Source organism: Pinus tabuliformis, chromosome X (genome assembly GCF_031772625.1).
Source record: "Pinus tabuliformis cultivar Carrire ecotype Pingquan chromosome X, CPIR1, whole genome shotgun sequence".
Classification (NCBI taxonomy): Eukaryota; Viridiplantae; Streptophyta; class Pinopsida; order Pinales; family Pinaceae; genus Pinus; species Pinus tabuliformis.
This window is the reverse complement of record NC_142308.1, coordinates 10341956-10367644: the sequence shown is the minus strand read 5'-3', so window position 1 is coordinate 10367644 and position 25689 is coordinate 10341956. Positions and strand designations below refer to the sequence as shown.

The 25689-nt window shown below is 36.7% G+C and overlaps 1 protein-coding gene across 4 annotated transcripts in view; it reads left to right on the top strand.

Moving 5' to 3' along the window:
* LOC149138028 (uncharacterized) overlaps positions 1 to 11053 on the top strand; it is a 329683-nt gene extending 318630 nt beyond the window's left edge. For all 4 annotated transcript variants that reach the window (XM_089448539.1, XM_089448541.1, XM_089448542.1 and 1 more), the window contains one exon: positions 10626 to 11053. The gene's annotated coding sequence lies outside the window, so the exon portion shown is untranslated. The remainder of the gene's footprint in view (positions 1 to 10625) is intronic.
* Positions 11054 to 25689: the final 14636 nt, after the last annotated feature.

Below are 25689 nucleotides of genomic sequence, written 5' to 3'. Positions count from 1 at the left end.
GGAGGGATTACACGATTGAAATACCATCTGGCTAAACTCTCTGCATATGATGCAGATGTGATGCCTTGTATGGTTTCTAGTGCAGAGGTTATACAAAAAGCTCGTGAAGCAATTGCTGAACAAGACAGAAAGAAAGCCGCTAGGGAGAGGTCAATGGTCTCAGATAGATAGCTACTAGTTTTATTTGTTTTGCAACTTTTGCTACATATAAGTTTATAACTCATGATGATGAAATACTTTTAAAGTTTTATATATGTGATGTTGTTTTGTTTGAGTCCTTGATTGGACAATTATCACTATCAGGGATCAGCAGGATATGTGATGTTATTTTGTTTGAGTCCTTGATTGGACAATTATCAATTTATCACTATCAGGGATCAGTAGGATATGTGATGTTATTTTGTTTGAGTCCTTGATTGGACAATTATCAGGGATCAGCAGGATTTGGTATCGCGTTTGAAGTTTGATGTATCATTTCTATTTGACATCATATATATCGATGCCTTCTTCATATTTATGTGCCAATGCGTTTAGTTCATGTTGTTATTGCTTTATATGTTTAGAAATCTGAAAAAAATGAATATATTATGCATTTTTTATGCTTGCCGATATTTGCCGATATTTTCGCCGATATTGCCGATAAGATATTTTCCGGACCCTCGCCGATATTTTCCCGATATCGATATTATCAACACTGACTTAGGGTCAGTAAGAGTAGTATGATACACTCTCTTTATTTGGAACTGATTTCGGGTCAGTAAGAGTGGTATGACACACTCTCTTTATTGGAACTGACTGCGGGTCAGTAGAGAATGGTATGATACATTCTCGATCACTTCTTCTTCTTCATAGTTGAGTAGAGCAGAGCATAGCAAATGTAAGGCATTGCGTTGATGGCAGAGATAGTATAGTCTGGTAGATGGATTAGTAGATAGAATAATCCCTAGTTGAGAGGGAGTGTTAAAATTGGCAACTAGGGCCAAACTCCATGTGGGTCTACTTATTTATGGCAGCTGATATTTTTCTTGGATTCCTCTCGTTGAGAGGTGTAGGATTGATCTAAAGATCATCTGATTCCGACATGTATTCATGGAGATATGAATTAATTCGTGTTATGTGACAATTCATCAAGGTCGGCCAACAACCAAATTACCCCTATCTTACCTCAACATTGCACGATAAATAGAGGTGGCCTTCAAGTCATTTTAGACTCATGTTTTGTGATCTCACTCTCCGCTCTTTTGGGTTTTTGGTGGAAGGAGAGGTCTAAAGGAGATGCCCTCTATGTAGTCCTGAGGTAAATGTGCCCTAGCTGCAGTCAAGGAGGGCAGTGAAGTGTAAGCCCTCAAGTCTTTCAAGAAAAGGCTCTCTAGTCTAAGGGAGCTTCAATGTAGATCTAAGGAGTCCTAGAGGGAGCCCTAGCCATAGTAAAAAGAGACCTACACACAGCTGAAGGATAAGCCCTCATACGATGTCCTAAATGCCCTAGTTGCATGTCATAATTTGCCGTCACAAGGGACCCTTAAACACAACAAAAGAGAGCCTTGATTTGATGTCTGAGTAGCTCCTAATCCGCAATCCTTAAAGGTCCTAATCCACTATCATAATGGAGACTTTAGCCACTGTATTGAGAATAGTTCTATACACTGTCTAGTCAAAGGTCATGAAGCCCTAGCAGCAGTGAGGAGATTTGGCCGTAGGAAAAATGGGAGATGTATTACGTTGTCAATCTAGCTGCAGTTTGTTGTGTGATTCATTCGCTGTCCAAGGAACTACAATCAATGTTGCAGGAAGCGCCCCCCCCCCCCGGATCCTAGGCCCGAAGCGCGCCCCGTACGGAAGCGCCCAGGAAGCGCCCCCGGAAGCGCGCTTCCGAAATTTTTAGACGCTTCCTGGAAATTTGGAAGCGTTGGCGCTTCCGAAGCGCCGAAGCGCGCTTCGTACGGCGCTTCCCAGACGCTTCCCAGGCGCTTCCCAGGCGCTTCCCAGACGCTTCCCAGACGCTTCCGAGACGCTTCCAGAAAAGCTTCCGGAAAAGCATTTAGAAAATCGTTTTTTTTTCAATTTTTTTTTAAATTTTAGGTGAGTTTGCTTGTTGGGGGTGGGTCCACCTTGGGTTAGGGTGACAAATGAAAGCAAAAAAAAATATAAATATAGCAGATGCTCCCTCATCTGGTCCCTTGGTTCCTAGGTTCCATGGTTCAACACCAACAGCAGGGGGTTCTTCTTCATCAGTTTCAGTGCCACGACTTCCAGAGGCACCATCTTCTTCATTGCCACCACGTGGAGGCCCGCCACCAGGTTCTATTCGTGGTGGAAGGAGGAGAGATTAGTAGATATATTCACAATCTACTACTTTTTGTCATAGATTACTCATTAGACTTGTAGACTTGTGAATTTGAATTTTGAACCTTTTTGGCTTGGCGGTGACCAAGTGACATATTTTGTAAACATTATTATTTGAATTTTGGACATGACAAATGTTGACAGTTGCTCACTTGCTAGATAAATCATAATATGCTCTATGTTTTATGTTTTATAATATGCTTAAAAATTTGATGTATGTTTGTAATAGCTAGAATATAGATGATTGTTGTACATACTAGTAACTACAATGGAATCATGGATGCCATATCTATCTTGATTTATGCAAAAATATGCATGTTTTCATGTCTTCTACAATTAATTTGGTATTTGGGATGTTTGTTTTGAGTATAAATGCAAAAAAATATAAAAAATATATATATATATATAGCAGACGCTTCCGCGGACGCTTCGCTTCCTAGATTTTTGGAAAATGACGCTTCCGCTTCCGCTTCCGCTTCGCTCCCGCTTCGTGCAACATTGACTACAATACGCTGCACAGAAAGCCCTAAAGGGCCCTATACGCAGCATTAAAAGGAGCTATATATATCAGCGTCTAGCATCATGGAAATCTCTGTTGTTTAAAGGCTGATTGGGTCACTGTGTGAAGGGACAAGGTTTCAATCAACTGTTGGGCTAGGCCGCAGGACATAGCCAACAGTTGGAGGCCTCTTCAAGTGCTGCGTTCAGACCCTATAAGGCAGTATATCATTGGAGTACTACATGAAGGCTATCCATAGTAAATATGTGGATTGTGGAGTATGTTTAGGGTGCTAGAGCTTGTGCACTAACCTGTAGATATGTTTTAGTTCTTTCAACATGTATAAGATGCCAGATGGGCAGCCTTGACATGATTAGTGAAGCAGCACTGCAATGTACATCGAGTATAGGTGGCAACGTTGATTAGGAGTGTCTCTCTTAGGTGGACTGCTACCCTTGAAGGGCTTAGTTGTCTAACAGCCTGAAAGGTTAAAGGGCTTCTCCTTGTGCCCTTACTTTAATATCAGGATCAGGCAATTAGAGGATCATTGCAACAACATTGATCATCTACTCTTCATAAGTGCTTGAAGTCTGTAGGAGCTGCAATCCATCAGTGGAATGTTGCATCTGTAAGGAGGACTACTGGATTGATGATCTACTAAACGGGGATATGCAAGATCACTCTTATTGAATGTTGTCAGGGATGCATCTTAGATTAGTCATCATTAGTAGAATGATGGATTTACTGTGGCTGTCTAAGATTTGTATATTTGTACTATCTCTCTCTCTGTTGAACTATTGAAGAATATAAGAAGAATTGATCAAGGGTTTCCCCACATTGGGGTTTGCCCCTTGCTGGTGCCACATCTTGTGTCCTCTTGTCTTCGCTTGTCTTCTGATGTTTATGTTTATATTCTATCTGCACTTTACTATCATGCTGAGGTGATTGCTAATCTGAATATTGTCATTGGACTAAAATGAAAAATTGAAGTAAGTTGCTCTAAGCATAGAATATACCTAAATTAACAATAATCATGCACAAGCATACAACAATATCTACTAGGTAAACCCAGGACACATATATTAATACATTAAAGTTAGACATACAACAATTTTGACCAGGCTAGGGTTTTGATCAGATAGTCGAACATACACCTAGGGCTTCATTCCTAGGATCTTATTATAGATATTATAAGGGTTTTTCTCATAAACCTTAATTCGTCAAACCACAAAGATCTAGGGATTCAGTACATAACTTTGGATAGCAAACCATAAAGGACTAGAGATTATATCATAATAATACCAAAACATCAAAAGAATAGGAATTTTAGATTTCATCAACAACCCTAAGTAGAGTATGGTTTCATATTAGCATCAACATACCCTTAGGTTAGGGTTTTACGGTGAACCTTTTTAGGGTTCTGCAAGAATGATAATATAATGAGGGTAGATTCAATCTAATGATTAATCTCCCTAACAAGAATCTTTGTGATTCAAAACCCTAGACATAACACTGTTAGTAATGTAAAGCAAATTCTAAAAGAAAGAATGACCGTACCTTTTGCATTAATAGAACTTGATAAAAAAGCTTATAGTTTAAGACATACCTCGAGTTGTTCCTTAACAAACCTTGCATGACATCAATTCTTGAAGGGTAGAACTTCTTCCATGCTTGAAGTCTATCATTTGAAGTCTTCTCCATAACCCTTGAGTGTTCAACAAGCTTTCCTAACATGGAAAATATAAAAGGTTATTATCATATAATTCAAACAATTCTTGTTGTGAGAAACCAAACATGAAAAGATGAAACAAAGAACAAAATACTTATCTTTTGGTAAATTGGTTGAGTCTCCCAATCCAATCTTGAGGGAAACCTACAACTAAAAATAAAAGGTGTTGTAATAAGACATGTTGGACCTGCAAGTTCTAGAAATCAAAAAATAAAGGAAAACAATTCAAAACTTAGAATAGAAGGATATGTAAGGGATAGAGCTCCTAAGAGTCCCTAGCAAATAAGTCTTTGACTTCAGATTTTTCTATCTTGTTCTTCTTTGGTGGAGCTTCATCGTCAATATTTGCTTGACCCCTATCTCTCTTCTTATTCCTTGGACCCTCTGGACAATGACTTTTGTAGTGACCCATCTTGTGACAATTGTAACATTCGATCTTTGATAGGTCTACTTTCTTTTTTGGTCCTTTGTACTTCTTGAAGGTTCCCTTTTTCTTGTGATGAGTAGAATAGGCATTTGAGATGTTCTCCTCTTCATCCTCCTTCTTGTTGCTTACTAACGATATTCTGGCTCTTCTTGACTACATGCATTCCACATTTGTTTGAATGTTGGAGTATCCTTCCAACTGTTGATTCTTGATGCAAAGACACTCCATGATGTTGGTAGTCCTAGAAGGGCAATAATCACGAGCTCTTTTTTTGGTACAATTTCATCTATTGCTTGAAGTTCGTCTCTGATTCTAGATATCCTTATAAGGAAGGATGCCACAGTATCGTCCTTCGTCATCTTAATAGTTCTTAATTCATTCTCGAGGCTTGCAATTTGACCAATGTTCTTGATTGTGAATAATTTGGATAGAGCCTCATACATTTCTTGAGTGAAATCTATGTTGGATATATATGGAATGAGGTTGTCCTTTACTCCATCCACTATTAGGTTCATGGCCAATATTTCGGTTTCTCTGAACTTTGTTTTCTCTGCTTCACTTGATTCATCTATAGGCTTCTTGAGTTTTACTAAAACTAAATTCAAAACTTTATTCTTCTAGAGGATGAGATCTATCCTCTTTTTCCATGCCCTGTAGTTGGAGACTCCTTCTAGTTTTTTTTCTCACTTCATTGAGTTGGACATAGTTCTTGTAGATAGTAGGCTTATCCCCTTATATGACCCCTTTAATGATCTTCCTTCAATCTCCTTTTACCTTGCAATACATCTTTAAACTGACTTTTTCTTCTTCTTCACCTTAGCTCTGATATGATGTTGGAAAATCAGAAAGGCAGAAAGATTTTTTTTGTTGATAATTACTTGTGATTTTTTTGAGTTATTATTGTTTTTTAATGTTCTTTTATCTTCATTCATCAAGCAATTACCAAAACACGAAGATCAAGGACACCAAATGTAGGCGCACAACCAGGGCAAAACCCCTATATAGGGGAAAACATAGTCAAGAACTCTTCCTTCATTAATTCGAATGAGATAGACCAAGACCCTAGACCAACAAACCTTCCTTCTCCACCAAGTCAGCCTTCCGAGATGATTTAGTAGTCTCTTCTTCTCTAGTAGCTTCAAACTAGCAACAATACAAAAATTTCGGCTTCTCGGCAATAGAACTTCGACCCAGCTTCAGGACTGCAATTTCGATCTAGCAATTTCAATAGCTTCAGCCTAGCATCTTCACAACTTCAACCTTGATGTAGCTTCACAGCTTCGACCTTGATGCAAGGGCTTCACAACTTCGACCTTGATGCAGGAGCTTCACAGCTCCATCCTTGATGCAGCAACTTCACAGCTTCGACCGTGATGCAGCTTCAGAATTTCATGGCACATGAGAGAGAGAGACCCAAAAACTTCGATTCCAGCTTCCTTCTTGAACTTTGCACCTTTTCTGCTTCCTAGCTACTTCAATTCGAACTTGTGTGAGATGTCCTCCAAATGAGTCGAGTTGTTGCTTATATATAGTCATCTTAGGTGATTGAATTCTTCTAATGAGGCCGACTTGGTGGAGGAGGCCTAATTGACCTAATTTACATTAAAATAATTTTCTTTCTTGACAAATAATTCCCAAGAAGGGTTCTTTACATTGTGACATGGACAAGGACACTTAACATAAACCTTAGAAGTCTTCAATGGAGACTTTGACCTAAAAACAATTGACCAAGCATGAAACCCATGCTTTTTATAAGGAAATTTATTTAATAATAAAATTTATTTTTATTTCTTTTGACAAATACAATTCAAATATAATTATGAAGACCGACACTAGTTACATTCTTCAACACTGGTATGACTGCTGTCAACCACATACAGTCACTGACATGCTTACTCAACAACAAGTCAACAAACAACAGAAACTCTGGATGATCACAAATCTCTGCACTGCCTTTGTCACATAATAATTAACACTACTTCCCTGCAACTAAACTCAGCTGGCCTGTAACACAAAGCAAAAATAATACCTCTGACCACATCAACATCAATGAACAGATCCTGATTGTATCCAATTGCTCCGACAAACAAGATAAACCCTACAACATCAGCAGCCTTATCATAATATCAACAACCTTCAAATTCTGGCAATATCAATCCTAAGAAACAGCATTACTCTCTTAGAAAAATAGTCAGCCAAATCCAAGATCTTCATCTCTGTAGTACAAACCTTAATTCTGTTTTAAGCAGAAATACTGATTCCCAAACTCTGATTTCTCAGTTGGACAAGTAACCACAATTCTCCTGGCAGATAGTGAATTCTTTTTCAGAATGCTCAGCTATAATTATACTAGACAAATGTTCAATCAGTTTGCTCAAGAATCTGGTGAGCATAAATACTTCAAACAGTAGATATGGCAAGCAATGATAGGTAGGTTTTCTTATGCCTTCAGCCACCAGATTGCTGATCAATATGAGTAGACGAAGCACTGTATTACTTAATCACATAGAAAAATTTTACCATGCTTGGTTCGAATGCTGCTTGAGATTGAAACATGGTTTGATTTCGTTACAAACATCAGAGACAAGTGCTAGACGACACCTTCATGACAATTCGACATGCATCATGTCATAGGGCCGAACCACAAGGAACAATGTTAACACAACTCAGTCAGTAGGGACTTCCGTAACTCTGTTCACGTGTTCAACAATTAGTCCAATATGCCAATGCTCATTTTATGCACAGTCAAAGATCAATTTCATGATACAACTCATTTTAGTTCAGTTATATCATACTTCATCATCATCTGGTCATGGTGAAGAGTCAGACTACTTTATGCTTCCTGAATTGACATTGATATTTCGAACTTTCAGTGACAGGGCTATTAGTCTTCTGAGCTCTTTCCAAAACAGGTAATTAGATTGTCACGAATTTCATATTGAAACTTGGCAACGGTCGAAACTCTTCAGCCACCACAAGTCTTCCATATTCGAACATAAGCAAACAGAGCTTCCTCAAAGTGACTAGGCAGTAACGTCCAACTTATGTGTTTAATAGTCAGACCTATGTGTCAATCAACAATCAGAGCCAATATGTTGTCATGGACAAACAACGATCATTCAACAGTCAACTTCTTTCTGATGACGGGGACTACCATTGACCAATCCCTTTCCACTTGCTATATTATAATTTTACTCCAGCAGAACCAGAACATCGTAACAACGAAAAATTTAAACCGACACACTGAGCTGAAACAGAGCTTGCCTTTGCAATCCTTGGCATTATAGCCCTTTGACATCTGAACCAGAACCACACCCGAGAACAATTTGTGCAGGGACACTGTCCTATCTACGTAATCTGCTATGGAAACTCCACTGCAACCGTTACAGATCAGTTCTTCACTAAAATGAATCATTAAGACAAATCAATGCACTTTTGGACTATGTCACAAGGTTCGTCGAACTTTAACCTTGAGGTTCGAATTTTGGCGAACCGTAAAAAAAAATTGAGGTTCGGCGAACCTCATCGAACCTCATAGCCATTGACCAAGTCCATAGACCAAAACTCGTAACTTCCTATCGCAACTCAAGCTCGTAATTTATCCTTGCAGTTTCCATGCCTGTGATAGCATTTTTGATGTTTACTAATGTTGATTTCTTACTATTTTATCGTATAATTCATTTTAAATTAATATATATAGACGAACCTAATGACAAACCTCATTAAAACATTCGAACTCAATCCGAACCTAATCATTGTCGAATCCAAACTCGAACCCGAACCATGTGACATTGCTTTTGGATATATTCGGCCATTATTTACATATGCAAACTATATTGATCAAATCATGCCAGCTCAATGAATACCGTTGACAAATTCTGTGGATGAATACCTGGGCTGACCATGGTTTTATTTTTATTTTTATCTTTTTATTTTTAATTATCACGCCTGTTCTACATGGACGTTTGTTGTCTATGGACAACTTGCAAAATTGTTTGTGGATGAATACCTGGGCCAACCATGGTATTAGCTTTCATGTCAATTTTTTTTTTGGAATGATGACATAGAATATGCCATCAAACAAGGCTTTCCCCCTGCTTTTTAATTTAATTTATTTATTTAAACAATACAAGCATACGAACCTATGACCCATGCATATTTTTAATAACATGGAGTTTTGGGTCAAAAGCCCCATATTTGGGTCCTCTTGGCTGTTGTTAATCAAACAGTAATAACTTATTGTCCAGGAGGTCATTTTCAAAGTATAATGTATCGATGGAAAGGTCTCAATGCAGCCTGTCCACTTATGCTATCCTTGAACAGATTAGGTCATCATAGCTATGACGAAAGCTCAGATGAACTTTAACAAGTGCTGGGCTTCGTGGTTGGAATTTCCCATTATTGTAATCTGACGTTTATTATAAGCATTCAAGATAAAGCATTCAAGTCAAGACTTTCCTTCACTGCTTCCAAGGAGGATGCACTTATGGCTAACATTGACATCAATGACAACACCATTCGACAAATTGCACCAACCATGTGGAAGTGCATTGTTGCTTCTTCCAATAGTAGGTGGAGAACAAGCAAATTGAACTGCAATGTTGTAAAATTTAGGAGCAGATTGTAGACATACTTAGTAAGTTTCTTAGTCAAAATAGGTCAGAATATTTAGAAATAAGATTAGCGTAGTTTTGAGTATGACTGTTAAGAGAGGATGTGGAAGTATGTGTAATGGTCTAATCATTAAGAAGTGCTTTAGTCACTAAAAAGTATATGTCAGTACATAATAAATTCATTCAAACATTCCTATAAATAGGAAGCACGATGCCCATATGCTTGGCATGATACCAAAGAAGTATTAGTAAATCTAGATCTCTTGCATAATTATTAGTAAGTCTTGATCATTTTCACAACAGCAGTAAAAAATGGTAACTATGATAGACAATTGCCTATATACGAGGCATCAATAATTTCATTGTTATCATGCACAGATAAAGCAGCCACATGTCAATTGGGTCTAGTCTGAGTGGTTGTATGATAGTGTTGTCCTCCCCAGCCAGGTTCTATTCCTGTAACTGATGTGAAGAATCCGGTTTACTCTAGATACCATCGTTAGAATGAGGGGAAGTGCTCAGCTGTTTTCCCTAAGAAATGCATTACATTGAAAAAGATAAATGGTTTCTTTAAGTAGAAGGTGAATTTACAGTCCTCTTCAAGAATCAGATATTCATGTTCAATTTATTGTCTATTTTCAGTATCAGATTCATATCGTCAAAATCATCCCAAGTTCCGTCATTGGTGAGAATGCAAGGAAAAATGTAAGAAGAAATAAGGAGAAACATGCCAAGTTTAGAAAACATAAATTCACGAGAAAAACTAGGTTAACCAATTAAATTGTTCTCATTCCTCTAGTCAACCAGTTCTCTGTCCAGAGTCCCAGACAGTTTGTACGTTATGGTTCTGTCCACACATGCACATTGGAAATTTAAATTCATACACATTGAAAGTTTAAATTCTATGTTAAGGAATTTTTTAACATTTCACGCTGTGTTAAATTTTGACTTATATGAAAGCTTTTGACATAATTTATAAAACTAATGCATGGAATGAAATGCTGTGGACAGGCTGTTTATGCTTAAAATTGAAAGCAAGGTGAAGATTGTACAACACAGCTAGTAAAGTTTAGTTACACAAGTGAGATGATGCTGATTTAAGTAATTGTTCAGTAAGGTCTATCCAGAAAATGTAATTTGTTTCTGTTCATGATGCCTAATCGACAATGTGAAATGCATTTGTTTCTTATTTAATATTCTCAGTGTTAATGGAATATTGATGGCATGTGAGCTTTAGATTTAGAATGTAATTGTATTTAACTTAGGTGGTTAGTCCATTCTATTTCAAGCAAAACAATTCTGCCAAGAGGGCAGTGATCTGTAGTTTTACGGTTGATTGTCGTAGACTTTAGGAATGGGTGATTGTTAAACATCATTTCTTCTTAATGAAGTTATTATCATAATACATAACTACACAGGTTCCTGAATTGTTTAGGTTATGGAGTTATTGCACGATGGTTGATACTAAATGTGTAAGGTGTGTGAGGCAGGTGCTAATAATTAAAATGAAAATTATTAGAATCAGGCATCGTTGAGAACTAGGTGTTGATTTTTCAAGTTATTTTTCCAGTCCCACATTTAACTCCAACCTAAAATGGCCATCTATAAGGAGGTTGAGCTTCCTTTGTATATCGACACATATAATCATCTTTGGATCTCAATATGTAAATTGAAGTTTGTGAGGCTGGACACCCCTTCTCCATTTGATGTTTACATTAATAATTTGACCTACAATTTAAGGGTATCCATGATGTTACTCTACATCTATAAGGTTTCTTGATCGTAAGCATATCTATGTTTTTTTTCCTTTGCCAAACAATTGTTTACCTTCAATAAAAGGTTTACATTTACTTATCAAAACTTTTGCCACAGTGCTGGTCAGAATTTGCTGTTAAAAGTTTTTGTGGCCTAGAACTGTTATGTTTATGTTCAGTTCATGAGCTGTTGAATACTACTACACCAATTTTTATATCAAACAACCTTAAGATCACTGTATACATTTATATTCATGACTTCACAAAACTCAGCGAAAGAACTTAAAACAGATCCATTGTTTCTTGTATTAAAAAACTTGGTGCTTGTAACTTTCAACTGACATATTTCTATATGTAATAAAATGGAATGTTGACTTGACAATGAAACTTAGCTACCACATGCTTGACTACTTTGTATTAAAACTCATCTTTCCTCTTTTAATAGAGAACAAAATGCAACAAATGCGTTGTCTTATAATGCCATTGACGTTTGATAACCCTTCGTTTGTATTGCATTAGCCAGTCGAGTGTTCTAAACGATGTGTAGTTAGTAGCAACTTGGACGCAATTTGGTATATATTGTGGCTTGTCAATTTAGAGCAATATTTTGGCATGGAGGATTTGTTAACCGTTTGCATTCTACTTAGCCTCATATAGACTTGAAATATGAAGGACTAGAAGGAAGGTATTAGTAGTCAGATAAACAACCTATGAAAAATTGCTTTGGAAGGAAATTAAGTTGTTAGGTTTACACAATCAAGTTATGAAGGGGCTCTACTCGTTTTGGGTGGATTTGATTTATATCTTTTAAATTGTTGTCCTGGGAAAGTGATTATTTATAACCTTTTTTGACACGGAATTTTAAAAAACAGTCGTGGGGAGTTTTGTTCTTGTTTCAAATTTCAAAATTTTCGAGAAGGAAATATGGCTGTGTGATTTTTCTTTGGCCTTTATTTAATATAATAGGGAACATCTTTAGTGGATACATTGAGCATCGATTTTTCGATATTTCAATATTTTTATTTTTGTAAGATGAAATTTGGAAAAGAATTGTCTTTGCAAATTTAGTTTGTTCGACATTTTCGGTGGACCCTCGTTGATTTTTAATCAATGACATACAAACTTTGAGATTATGTGAATGGGTGTTGTGAGGAGAATAATAGAATGGTGAGGCCCACAAGCCTTTTGGTGTTTCAATTTTTAGGGTTAGGTTTTTGGATGTTAGGGTTTCCTCATTGCTTCTGATGTTAAAAATGGCCTTTCAGCCTCAATGTTACTCACTCTAGGAAAGTGAGTAACTGTCACATCTTTTCTTAGAAATAAACTACACCATTTGGGCTAGTTTGTTTCATTCTTCATTTTTATAGTTTCAATACTTTCCATTTTTTAATAGATGTCAAAGTTTCACTGTATCTTTGTGTTTTGGTTATAAATCTGTATTTTCATTTCATTCCCTTCATAAATTTGGATCATTAATATTTTATAAGTCTCATTAATATCTTAATTTTAGGACTTCATATTTTGTCCTATCGTATCTTGACTGATTCCTGCCTCCACTTCCTTTTATTTTGTTTCCTCTTGTCAAGAAATTTAACTGATTTTAATAAAATTTTAATAAATAATTCAATTTATTTATTTATTTCACATCATCTCAAAGCTTTTATGTCCCTGATAACGTGTGAAGTGCCCACCCGAAATAAAATTTTAATAATTAATTCAATTTATTTATTTATTTCACATCATCTCAAAGCTTTTATGTCCCTGATGACGGGTGAAGTGTCCACCCGAAACGTCGGACAAACTAAATTCTCAAACACAACTCTTTTCTAGAAATTCATCTTACAATATGAATAACTATGAAAATATACATAAGATTATTTTTATTTTTTTATTTAATAAGAGTAAATGTATAGAATTTAGGTTAGTTGTTTTTCTAATCATTATTAGGGCGATGGGTATATGTGAAACCAACTTATATCCATCTCATCTTCACATTTATTATTATGTGTTGAGTGGTAACAAAATGAAAGGAAGATACTAATTTTTCTATGCTAAAGAAAATTAGAATTAAGATGAAATTAATTTTATATATATATATATATCCTAAGATGTTGTTTAGGTTAGTTCAATCTGGTCTGGATCAATTAACCTGAAGGTGAAGTTTGTTGAGAGGTTAGCAGTTCAAGATTTGGAGTTTTGTAGAGTCCCTCTAAGTTAGAAGCACATGTTGTATTATAACAATATTTACTTTGGGAATCATTCATAAAATGGGAGGAAGTACCTTGAGGGTGTCTTCTAAGGCATTTTCTATGGAAAGTAATATACATGTTATATCAGTTGGCTCAAAAAATCAAACCATCTATTAAAGGGATATCATTGAGGTCATAGGTGACATGTTCAAGTCCAATCAAAGCTTGCTTCTTAAGGTTGCCAGGTATTATTGTAGTTGGTGATTGGGTTGTCTTCCGTCTCAATATTCAAGGAAAAGATAATCCCATGAGATTTTCTTAGAATATAAACATAAATATTAGTCTTGTGGAGCCTAAAGGGATAGCTTAATTGGTCGAACCAAGTGCTGCCTTGTTGACAAAGAGACCATAATTTACAAATTCAAATTTGCTTGACTTTTTAGATGTTTCTAGAAATTATTGTAACTAGCAATTGAGTTCCCCTCCATTCAAATGTTTTGAGGAAGGGGAATGTCCCATGGGGAAATCCTTTGAATATATATATGTATCTATCTATGTATCACCTCATTCTATTTTAACGAATTGTTTCAAGTTGGAGTTCGGATTGAGGTTTTTGGTTTTTCTTTGGTTAATGTGCAGGTTTGGTTAAGTATTGTCACAATACTAATCATTATTGTGGTTGGCTAACCTCCATTTGGGTATTCTAAAGAAAGGGGGTTATCATGAGCTTTTTGTTTATATATATATATATATATATATATATATATATGAAGGTGGAATTAACAACGAGGCTTTTGGTTCCTCTTTGGTAGAGGTTGAAGTTCAGTTAAGGATTGTTGTTGTGGAGCTACTTTCCATTTGGAAAATACCCCTTATTTAAGCTATTGTAAAGTAAAACTTGAACAAGAATGATTATAATGTATAATATGTAAAATGATTTAACAAAATATCAATATCCTTATAGCATGTAGTATGAAGATAGATGAAAATTGTGCATGCCAAAAGTTGAAGGAAGTTTAGTAGGGGATAAGGCATTGGAGGTAGAGGAAGAGGGCACATTTCCATACAAAATGTGGATGATTAAAATATCAATATCCATGGGCCATGTAGGCTATGAAGATTAGTGAATCTCAAGGTATGCTATTTGGTATATAGTTGTCATTCAAAATGAAATTATGCATATAAATCAAGGCAGAAAAAAATTGTTCATGTCCAAACTTCAAAGTAGAAGGAATTTTAATAGAGGATAGGGCAATGGAGGTAGAGTGAAATGGCATAATTGGACACAAAAGGTTGACAATATGAAAAAATAATGTGTAAGTGTTAGAGATATTGTCTTCATTGATGTCAAAGACAAAGGGAGACTACAAATGTCGAAGATACAGATTGCAAGATGAGGATTTGTGGAAATATTGTTTGGATACCTAATTATTTTTATGCCGAGTTTGGATGCCTTATCTTTGAAGGCTTTTATACTCTCTAAAGACGTAACTCAAATGAGAGCATAGGATATATGGTTGGAAAACTTATTATGAGACTTTTCTAATGGTACACAAATAATTTCTATGGTTACTGTTATTTGTGCAATGGATTTTGACATAAAGCTGTTGAATGCAAATTGTATGCAAAGAAGAACATAAACTCAAGAAAATACAAACCATTTCCACCATTTCTTGGTCTTATAAATTGTTATAAATGTAACAATCTTGGCCACAAAGCCAAAGATTGCAACCTGCCAAATACCCTAAAGAACTCTAGACATGATGGAAGGCAATCAAAGCAGATCATACTTTGAATCAAAAGGAAATGCAGACAACAAAAGGGCGCCCACTAAAGTGTGGAAAAATAATGAAAACGATAAACATGTGACTTCAAGGGGAGCTCACTCATGAAAGAAAATCTTGTCTATATTAGAGCAACATGGGGAGAGAAGCAAACTTACACATGAGTTGGAGAAAACCCTAAGTAAATTCCTAAAGCTACCATGCAAATTGAAGTCACGAATATGCAATCAATCTATTTGTGCAATACAAGACGACAATGAGTCAGTATGTTCTCCTTGACCATACCATTACTCCATTTAATAAGTGCTTGACTCATCTTGAAGATCAAGAAGAAAATAAAAGATCCCTGCACAAAAGCATTTGAAATTTGAGAAGTTGGAAAAAGCAATTTATAATGATAAAGACTTGTTCAACTCTCTAAAATTTTGAAAGAATCATGCAAAATCCCATACGGTCACAAAAGTTAGTAAATAAAAACTTCTCATTTATTGTGGACTTGATCAACTATGCGTACTAGATTTATTGTTCTTCATACAAATATTTTTTTTTTTTTTTTTTTGCATAAAATGCAGTCCAAAGTGCTGGTGAGGCTAATCAAAAAGGAAAAGGATGGAACGCTTGCTGCCAATGCTGAAGCAAGTCATTTTGTCACTTTGCCCTCTATAACCCAGATTATTGAGGATGGTGCACAAATAGAGAAAGAAATAAAAAAGCAAAAGGGAAAAGCCAAAGATAGAGACAAAAGTCAAGTTTCGTAAAGAACCAATAAAACATAGAAAAAGCCATCCATAACTGGAGTTCTCGTGAGGATAATTGATTCAATAATTTGAATGCAAGGACTCCATCAACTATATATGGCATATCCCAAACATACTTTCTATGCCCTATACATGAGTAACATTCTGAACATGATGGTGGATAAGAATATGCCAAGGTCTTTGCTCTCTCTTGGGGAAGTTTTAGTTTCAAGACTATAAGTTAAATCTTCAAATATACCATGCATTATTGGACCTTATATCTTGTTCCATCCTCTTGATACGCTCAACATTTACTGTAAATGCCAAATTTGTCAAGTACAAAAGAAAATGCGAGTATTTTGATGGCATTGCATCTCTTGTAAATATGAGCATTGTCTGGCTCAATGTTGGGAATGATTACTACGTGGTAGAAATCGTGAAGTCACACAGCAAGGGCGTAATTCTCAATGATGAATCCAACTGAAACCCTGACCATGATGTGCCTCGACAAATAGACCGATCGATGAATGCTTCAATCAATTGGAAAAGGCAGCAAAGAAGCAACCATGCCTGTCGAATCCCATGTTTGAGGTCCGAAGCCAAGAAATGTAGGGTGGAGTATGGTTAGATGGTCGTTGCACAAGATCAATAGACAAGAATGAGTTGCGTGTCACTGTCAAAGAGATAACATGTAGTAGGGGGATATTCAATGCATATGGATTTGTTGAAAAGCTTCAACGATACTGTAGTGTTGAGGATATACAAGGTAGATCAAATTCAAAGAAGACTGGCAATGTGAAAGCACAAATGAAAGGAGAAGATATCAAATCTATGCAACATAATATACCAAAACATAGATTGAACGTTTGCAAATGGGAGAAGAAAGTCATAGAGTGATATGGGCATTCATGTTAAATCACAAGATAAAATCATTTCCGATATGAATACCAATCCTCAAAGACTATGCAGAGTAAAAGATACGAATGTTAGCAGAGCTATGTAATTGAAACAGTTAAATGGTTAGAGGACAGATGATAGAGACAACAGAGCGACAGAGGTGACAGGTCACAGAACAGTGGCAAAAAATGACCAGAATACAACGCTGCTCAGAGCACAAAGGTCGGTGAGAGATAGTAGAGACGTTATTTAGATCATCCAAGTGTGCGTTATTGCTAGAGTATACCTTTCATTTGTGCGTTAAATGATTGCTTATGGTGCATTATTGCTGGAGTATACATTAATATATGTTGCATTATGATGCGTTGTGTTTGCATTAATATATATGGTGCGTTGAATAATATTGTGCATAATAATGTGTATAAATGGTGTGTTATATGGCTAGAGTATATTTTAATATATACTTGTGTTATTTGAAGAAGAAAATTGACCTATTTCAGTTCTCTCTCAAATTGGTCCGTCAACGACATATTGGCCTGTCTCATTAATTCAGTGACATATTGGCAGTTTGAGTAAATATTAATGGCGTTGGGGTTGGTATTAATATTCTTTTCGTTGGGATTAAATATTCATGACGTCCTAATGGATGATGAACATATGGTGTGTTATTATATGGAGTTCATTTTATTATATGGAGATCAATTGGCAACGTTAAACAAATGTCGACAACATTATACAAATGGCAGTGTTATTATTGTGTTACATGGAGATTACTTGGGAACGTTATATAAATGTTCGCAACGTTATTATTGGGTTATATATTAGCAGTGTTATATTGGCATATATTCAACCCGACAACAATATGATGTGCGTTATATATTATATTCAACAACAATATGACATATATATGCACCAATGCATAATTATTCAGGCATAAATATATGGTGCGATATATATATTCGTGATTGAATTACTATATGGTACGTTATATTGGGGTTGTAATCATGTGCATTGAGTTATTATATGGTGCGTTGAAATTAGAGTTTTGGCATATTATATATTATATATTGGCATATTATGGTTGTTGTGGGTTGTGTTATTTGGGATTATTGTGTGGCTGTTGCGTTAAATGATTTATGTTCGCTGTGTGTTATTGGCAGGAAGAATAAGTGAAATAATGAAGAAAACAAGAAACTCAACAGCCAAGACACGAAACTGAATAATAAACTGAATTGGAATTAACAATGAATCTCCGTGTTTTATTTCATGAACATCTGATAGTTTTATATCACCAACTATCGTTACATAACTAATTTTTCGGTACAAAACTGTCTATTTACATTTTACCTAGAGTTACTAATTCGTTGTCAATCTAACAAACTCCACCTTGACAACAATTTTCCCATTCATCATCTTTCCTGCAAGCCAAGAGAAGCTAAACACCACTGCGGCTTCTCTACTGTAATTGGCTTTGTGAATATGTCTGCACAATTTTCTCGTGTATGGACCTTTTTAAGAGCTACTTTTCCGCCATCGATCACATGTCTCAGAAAATGATACCTTACATCAATGTGCTTGGTTCTGCTATGATAGGCAGGGTTTGTAGCCAAGCGAATAGCGCTTTGACTGTCACAAAGTACATTCACTTTCTCTTGCGTCCTTCCAATCTCATCGAGCAGACCCTTTAACCAGATTGCTTCTTTACTGGCATCTGAAGCAGCTATATATTCAGCTTCGGTAGTGGACAATGCAACCGTGTCTTGAAGCTTTGACATCCAACTAATTGCTCCACCTGCAAGAGTAAAGACGTAACCTGTAGTAGATCTTCTTTTGTCCAAATCACCTGCATAGTCAGCATCTACATATCCGCAGACTGATCCTTCACTACCATTAAAGACGATGCAATGATCGCTTGTGCCTCTTAGATATCGAAGCACCCATTTCACTGCTTGCCAATGTTCTTTACCTGGATTTGCCATGAACCTGCTAACAACTCCAACTGCATGTGAAATGTCAGGTCTTGTAGATACCATCACATACATTAAGTTGCCTACAGCGTTTGCATATGGTACATGAGACATATACTGCTTTTCTTCATCAGCTCTAGGACTCAAAACCGAAGAAAGCTTAAAATGGGAAGGTAAAGGAACATTAACAGGTTTCACATTATTCATAGAGAACTTTTCAAGTACCTTCTCCACATATTTCTGTTGTGATAACCAAAGCTTACCATTTTTTCTGTCTCTGTGTATCTCCATGCCCAAGATATGTTTAGCTGCTCCAAGATCCTTTATATCAAACGTCCTAGAGAGTTGAGCCTTTAACCTGTTGATTTCTTCCATGCTTTTGCTTGCAATAAGCATATCGCCAACATACAAAGCTAAGATAATGAATATGCCATTGAAACTTTTGAAGTACACACAATGATCATACTCCTTATAAAGTTCTGGCTCACCATGAAGGAATCAAACTTCTTGTACCATTGTCTGGGAGACTGCCTCAGACCATACAATGATTTCCTGAGCTTGCAAACTAATCTTCTACTGCGACCTCGTACAAAACCTTCTGGTTGTTCCATATATATCTCTTCGTTCAAATCACCATGTAGAAAAGTTGTTTTAACATCTAACTGTTCTAACTCAAGATTAAGCAACGTAGTTAGTGCCAACACAGTACGTATAGAAACAAGTTTTACAACTGGAGAAAAAATCTCATGAAAGTCTATACCTTCAACCTGAGAATACCCTTTTGCTACCAGTTGCGCCTTATACCTTTCAATACTACCATCAACTTTCTGTTTCAGCTTGAAGACCCATTTACATCCAACAACACTTCTCCCTTCAGGAAGCTCTACAAGATCCCAGGTATTGTTTTTGGCTAAGGAGTCCATTTCTTCTTCCATAGCCATCTTCCATTTCTCGCTATCTGTATCATCTACTGCTTCCTGATAACAAGAAGGTTCCCCATCTTCAGTAACCAAAGCAACAGATGAAGCAGAATCTTCATACCTTTTGGGAGTTTTCCTTTCCCTTGTAGACCTTCTCAGAGCGACTGGTTGCTGAACTGGTTCAGAAACTTGCACTGGTTCAGAAGCTTCAACGGCTTCCTTTGTGTCTGCAACACCTTTGTCTCTAGAAGTCTCTCCTTCCTTTCGACTGTCACCGAAAGATCTAGCCTCCAACTGAACTCGTTGACTCGGCGATACCTATTCCTGTTCAATTCTTTCAACATTTGATTTTAACAAAGAGGATTCATCAAATGTTACATATCTACTAATGACTATCTTCCGCAATGTAGGATCCCACAACCTATATCCTTTCACTGCATAGTCATACCCAACAAAGACATAACATTTCGACTTTGGATCTAATTTTGAACGCAGATTTTTCGGAATAAGAGAATAAGCATCACAGCCAAATATCCTCAAATGAGAATAGTCACAAGACTGACCTATCCAAACTTCTTTAGGAATTTTACAATCAATTTCTACTGAAGGTGATCTATTAAATAAATAACAAGCAGTAGATACTGCTTCTGCGCACAAGTCCTTTTGCAAGTTAGCATTGCTGATCATGCTTCTGGCTCTTTCCATAAGAGTCTGATTCATACGCTCAGCAACACCATTTTGCTGAGGAGTATAAACAGCGGTTTTGTGTCTAACAATGCCCTCATCCTTACAGTATTGTTCAAATTCAACAGAAGTGAACTCACCACCATTGTCAGTTCTTAGACATTTAATAGATTTGCCTGTTCTTTTCTCTACCATTACTTTAAATTGTTTAAAGACATTTAATACATCAGCTTTCATTTTTAGCATATAGACCCAAACTCTACGAGAGTAATCATCAATGAACGTTAAAAAATACAATGCACCTCCATATGACATAACAGGGGAAGGCCCCCACAGATCAGAATGAATGTAGTCTAAAACATCTTTACTATTATGATTGCCAACTTTAAATCTTTGTTTACACTGTTTTCCATACACACAATGTTTACAGAAATCTAAATTCAAGGATTTCAGACCGGGAAGAGATTTACGTTTCATCAATATGTGAAGACCTTTCTCGCTCATATGACCCAAACGCTGATGCCACAGACGAGTACCTGCTTCTTCCTTTTCTGACGCAACCGCTGCTTCACCGACCTGAGTACTTCCTTTTAACCTGTAAAGATTTCCGACCTTTTCTGCCTTCATAACCATAAGGGCTCCTTTGAAGACTTTCAAGATGCCATCCTGACCTGTAAACTTATAACCATCTGAATCCAACACTCCCAAAGAGATTAAATTTTTCTTCAAATCAGGTACATGTCTAACACTAGTTAATGTTCTAACTGTGTTATCATACATCTTAATCCTGATATCTCCCATCCCAACAGTCTGACATGACATATTGTTACCCATAAACACAGAACTACCGTTTAAATTTTCATACGAAGTAAACCAATTTCTATGTGGGCACATGTGATGCGAAGCACCAGAGTCTAACAGCCAGCTATCAAAACTCTGAGAGACATTACATTCAGGTGAAGTTTCATCTATCATACACAATTCTTCAGCAGATAAAACTTCGTCTACCATACATGAATCACCTGATTCGCTTCGTTCTTCGGGTTTTCGGATTCCTTCCGTTTCCAACAGTCCTTCTTCAAGTGTCCAACTTTACCGCAGTTCCAACATTTTGCCTTACACTTCTTGCCCTTCGATTTCGACCTGGAAGACCCCCTTGGTTTTTCTCCTCTTTCCTTTGAGCGTCCTCTAGCGACCATGGCTTCTGATGCAGCTGTTTCAGTGCTGAATTTCCTTCGTACTTCTTCAGATAGAAGAGCTCCCACGACTGATTCAAACTTCAAAGAATCAGCAGAGCTGAAACTGATTGAAGTTACGAAGTGATCCCATGATTCAAGCAGAGAACACAGCAAGGTTATGGCTTTATCTTCTTCCTGTATCTTGACTTCCATATCTGTTAATTGACAAATTAGTGTATTAAAAACATTCAAATGTTCTACAACGTTTGAACCTTCTTTCATTCGAAGACTGTATAACTGTCGTTTCAGATAAATTCTGTTGGTTAATGATTTTGTTATATAGAGGTTTTCAAGTTTTTCCCACAATCCTGACGTCGTAGTTTGTTCAACAATGTTGAAGAGAACTTCATCCGCTAGGCATAACCGGATGGTACTGAGAGCTCGGGCATCCAAGTCCTCCCAGTCTGAAGTAGTCATGGTTGTAGGTTTCTTAGTTACCCCATCCAATGCCTTATGCAACCCTTGTTGCACAAGTAGATCCTTAACCTTCAGTTTCCAAAGAGCAAAATTGCTCTTTCCGGTGAATTTCTCCACCTCGAATCTTGCATTCGACATCTTGGCCATTTTTCCTCCTTCCTAGGGCTTCAGACTTTCTAGGAAAAAAAAATAACTTCCCCAATTCAAACAGAAAAACAAATTTCAAATCCTTTGTTTCCTTTCACCCTTTTTTTTTTTTTTTTTTTAATTAAATTTCTGTGAAATTTCTGGGAAAAATAATTCTTGCTTTCCTCCAAATTCAAATTTCTGACTGGGAAAAATAATTCTTGCTTTCCTCCAAATTCAAATTTTTGAGTTTCTGGGAAAAAATAATTCTTGTTTTCCTCCAAATTCAAATTTCTGAGTTTCTGGAAAAATAATTCTTGTATTTCTATGATTTGTTGTCCTCCAAATGCAAATTTCTGAGGAAAAATTCTCAAAAAAAAATTTACCCGGTTCCACACGCCAGGCTTCTGGCAGCAAGCAGGCTCCTCCTCTCCTTCACGCAGGACACACGCCAGGCTTCTGGCAGCAAGCAGGCTCCTCCTCTCCTTCACGCAGGACACGCAGCTTCAAATCACCTCTCACGCCTCTTGCAAGCAAAACAGCTTCACGCAGAGGGTTTGGCGCAACAGAAAGTCTTGGCGCACTTCAATGCCTCCAAACCTTCACGTAGCACCAGCAAAACTCTCCTTAGCTATATCCTGAATAAGATCGCTGACAGCCACATCAACATTGAGATATGCCACCGCGGATGAGAACAGTAAATCATAGTTCTGCTCCACCCATTCTGTCGATCCAGTCAGTGTGTATTCCTCTACGTCCCAGTTACACAGCAAATAAAAAACCACCACGCAGGTTCTTCAACAGGCAGAGTCGGGTTCTGGACTCTTCTTCTTCACGCAGTCAAAGTCTTCACGCCTAATCGCTCGGCCCTGTTAGGCTCTGATACCACTTGTAAGGACTCTGGACACCACATATCTCCACAATGGTATGATATTGTCCACTTTGGGGCTAAGCCCTCATGGATTTGCTTTTGGACTTACCCCAAAAGGCCTCATACCAATGGAGATATTTGTCCATCCTTATATATCCATGATCCTCCCCACCTCTAGTCAATGTGGGACTTTGGTCGTATACCCAACATGAAATAGTTTCGATTTTCAGGTGCAAGGTGAATATGATGTCAGTAATCTTTATGACTAGAACTGTCTTCAAGTGAAGAATGATGCAAGGGATGGATAAAGCGTTCATTGTGGTAGTAATGACGGTTTAGATATATAGAATGCTTGATATTTTTGTAAGCCTCTATTCTGACATGTCATGGGGGGAGGGGAGGCATTTAAACAAGAATACACAAATTTAACACAATGACGCAGGCAGAGCCTGCAATACCCAGGATCTCCATCACTCATGCATGTAAAAACATGCGCCTCAAACAATTCCCCAATTCAATTTCCATACACGTCAATTTTCAACAAATATGCAGAAGCTTGTAACCTCACATACATACAAAATGTAATTCCAAATCAATTCAACATTCCCAATGTTTCAAAATTCAAGTCCCTCTCTTCAATGCACCTAACTCAACAAATTGAGATTTAAGAAACCCCAAATTTATTGTGTCCATTATTTAACACATCTTAACCATCGATTCTGCTTTTCAACATATGAACCAGTTTAAAAAAATACACAACCAATAAACATGCAACTACTCACCATTCACCGCCTCGAGCTCTCAACGTCGAATTTGGTTCACCAACATTAATGTGGCGTTGCCTTCACTTTCCTGTATCGCACTATCAGGCCATTTGATTTACTTTCTCTATGCCTTCATGAGATCATACAGTGCTCTTTCTGGACTGATTAAACTTTCAACTCAGCATTAACGCAGTTAACACATCGATCGACTTTCAGCAATCTTCTAAATCAAATTCAACAGATTCAAGTTACCTTCGGCAATACCTTATATCTTGTGTTATTCATTCAATCGACTCCATTCCCAGCGCTATCCAATCGATTCCCACCTGCAACTTATGAAACATATATAAACGCAGTCTTGGATTTCATAACGCTGGCTATTTCTGCAATTTCAAATGTCAATTCACAAATTTAAACCACGCATTCCCTTTACCATTCAACGCTGCTCAGTCTTCCCAACCTGTTCTTAAAAATGAAACGCAGCGTTTTAATTCCTAACGCTAGGTTTGACATTTCCACAATTCAGTTTTTATGTAAAATCGATATTGACTTACTAAAAGCCAACATCCAATTAATTCCGTCCATAGTTTTGTCCAGAACGCGCTTCAACCAATAGTAAATTCAGCAATCGATTACACCTGTACTTCAACGCACTAAACGAATAGCAATTGCTGCCATTGATTACATTCAACAGAACTGGTTCAGCAAATTAACGCATCTCATAATCGAAATTCATTAATTTGTGTCTTGAAATCTTCATACCAGTGTTATGCGTATTTAAATAACAGCGTTTCAGTTGCAACATAAACCCAGTGTTCACAACAGTCCAATTAATTTTCACAAAAGTGTGTGCGCCTCCATGAATTCGACTTTTCAACTTGATATGCCGAAGCCACTCATTTGCCACGTTGTTCAAACTATGTCACTGCTATTTAAACATAACAATTTTTTTAATTGAATTCCAACAGAGTTTTAAAACATAGCTCTGCGCCCTCCTACATTCAATTCCAAATTTCTCCTGTGCTACATATCAACCGATCCGATTTTAAAATCGAGTTCCTTATTTGACACAAATAAACTCATGCATGGATTTATTCAACACAGTTAACAATTGTTTTATTAATATCCATCCTTTCAGCTTGGGCGCATAAATTGATCTTAAATTTTCTTTTATTGCACACTTCCTTTGGTCGATCTTTCCAACGATCGATACCTCAACCATATATATATACATTTAACCAGAAATACTTTTAACTTTCACAACCAATCAACCAATGTTTATATAATCTGAAACCAAAACAAATTACTTACAAACTCCTGTTGGCCAGATATTCCAGATTTGTGGCCCTTCACAATCGCCTGAAGGCTTACAGCCTTGGCTGTTCAACCTACCCTCAATCACACTCTCACACTCTTACTATTCGAGTCTACCTGATCTATTTTTTCCTTTGAAACTCATTAATCTATACAAATTGAATTGAAACAATTTAGGTTCAAATCTCTTTAATCACTCAACAAAGTCCTCAAATATCTCAACAAAATCCTAAAATCACTCTTGAATCCCTAAGGATCCTCTCTCACCCAAAATTAATGAAACTAATCTCTAAATTAATATTTAGAAAAATCTCTCATCCCTTTACATCCTCAACTGACCAAATTCTCTCATATTAAAATATAATTTAATCACTCAAAAGCCTATTAATATTTACATAGATTTAGTATTTTCT